Source organism: Frankliniella occidentalis, unplaced genomic scaffold (assembly GCF_000697945.3).
Source record: "Frankliniella occidentalis isolate FOCC.00 unplaced genomic scaffold, Focc_3.1 Scaffold84, whole genome shotgun sequence".
Lineage (NCBI taxonomy): Eukaryota > Metazoa > Arthropoda > Insecta > Thysanoptera > Thripidae > Frankliniella > Frankliniella occidentalis.
Window position 1 is genome coordinate 995,343 of NW_026267213.1, and position 1,878 is coordinate 997,220.

General features: G+C 53.8%; 1 protein-coding gene across 1 annotated transcript in view; it reads left to right on the forward strand.

Moving 5' to 3' along the window:
- LOC113218246 (organic cation transporter protein) overlaps nucleotides 1-1,878 on the forward strand; it is an 8,870-nt gene that overhangs the window by 1,260 nt on the left and 5,732 nt on the right. The window lies entirely within an intron of this gene.

Below are 1,878 nucleotides of genomic sequence, written 5' to 3' on the forward strand. Positions count from 1 at the left end.
GGGGGGGGGGGGCTGTGCTGTGGTGTGGTAGCACGTAGCACCTCCGCTAGCAAGCAGAGCTGTAACACAAGAGTTGGGACCTTGTCAATACAGGACAAGGTGTCCCATAAGGCCCCGTGCTGGACCGCATGCAGGTGCAGGCGAGCTTACCCGGGCAAGCCCACCATGGCGCTTTACGGCCCAGAGCGAGTAGGCAAACCGGCCGACACGTGTGCGCGTGGTACAGCCTAACTTGCGCCTTCCGGGATACTCTGTTTAGAGCAGCCGTGCGGTAAACAGTGGGTGTAACAAGGGCAGGCGCCATGTGCGGCCGTGAACGGATAAGAAGGCGCAAGCTAGGGAGAGAGGATCAGCTTAATGAGGAAGATGAGTTCATAGGGTAAAAGCACACTACACCCGTTGGAAAATGAAAAAAAAAAGGCAGTGAGAAATGAAGAGTTGGAGAAACTGTCCTAGCGTCTGGGGTTTTCTCTCCCCGTATTGGCAAACGATCAAGTGCGCCCAAGATCATGACAATTTCTTATACAACGATGTAGGTGCAATTTCCGACTCGTATCTGCTCTTCTCCACCCACTATAGTACGCCCAGAAAAATTGTTTATTTCAAGAGCATGCTTCTCCAAGATTAAATTCACTCTTGAAACAAGTAAATATTGTCTTTGGAAGAAGATTTTTCTCTTATTCGAAAGACAACTTCAGCTTGTTTCAAGAGTAGAATTGATCTTGGAGCCGCATTTACTTGAAACAAGGAAATATGTCCTTGAAACCAGAAAGAGTTTCTCTGGGTGTACTCCTAAAGAGTCACTCCCCTTCTAGTTGGTCAAATAATATAAATACTAACAGGCATGAAACAAAAATATTCGTAAAATGTTGTCAGACTTGACGGGGTAAAGTCGGACAGGCACCGTAAACAGTCACACACATATGAGTGGCGCCACGCGGTGCCAAGCGGCAACAGGTGCGACGAGGCACACGAAGGACAACTGGCGGGGAGGAGGTGGGGGTGGGGGCGCAAACCTCTGCAGCCATGTAGTTCGGGGTGACGGCGATGACCACAGTACGACTTTTAACATGGCATGCTATATCTTCATTTACTCATCGTTTTGTCGGGGCTACGAAACGGCAGTGTTTTGCGGGTTTGCCTACTCGCTCCATCCGTGAGGCGCCATGACCCGCTAGGGTCTCATCGGGTAGACAAACGCGCGCAACACTGCTGTGCCGTAGCCGCCCTGACACACGCACGTTCCAAGTTTTTGACGGCGGCGGGACTGTGAGACCGAGCATGTGTACCCCAACAAAAATAGATGTTGTGTGCTGGTGTAAGCGACGCGTACCACTGCTATTTTTAAAAATTCAAAAATAAAACAGATACAGAGACGCCGACCGGAGGCCGAGGAGTCAAGAGCACATTCCTCCTCCCATTTGTTGGTTGACCGATCGGACGCCACGCCTACAGCCCCCTACCCCTTTCGGAGGTCGGCTGGATCCGCTCCCTGATATCGGCGAACAGTATACGTACTCTCTCTCTCTCTCTCTCTCTCTCTCTCTCTCTCTCTCTCTCTCTCTCTCTCACGGGCGGGGGGGGGCAGGCCCCCGCTTGCTACCGGACGCCCTGGAGGTATGTGCCAACAGGCGGGGCAGGTCGTGCACCCCGGGAAGGTGTGTGGGGAGCGGGAAGGTACTGAAAGTAAGGAGCAGGGGTGAGGAAGTATGCACAGGGGAAGGGGGGAGGTGGAGGGGGGGCGCTGGGCAGGCTGATCCTACCAGGCCAGTCGGGTCGCTCAGCCGCTTCTGAACTAAACCGGTACCGGTACGCCCCCATCGGCCCGGTCAAGCCTTGGTCCTCCAGAGCGGCAGCAGGGAGCTGGTCCCTACCCCC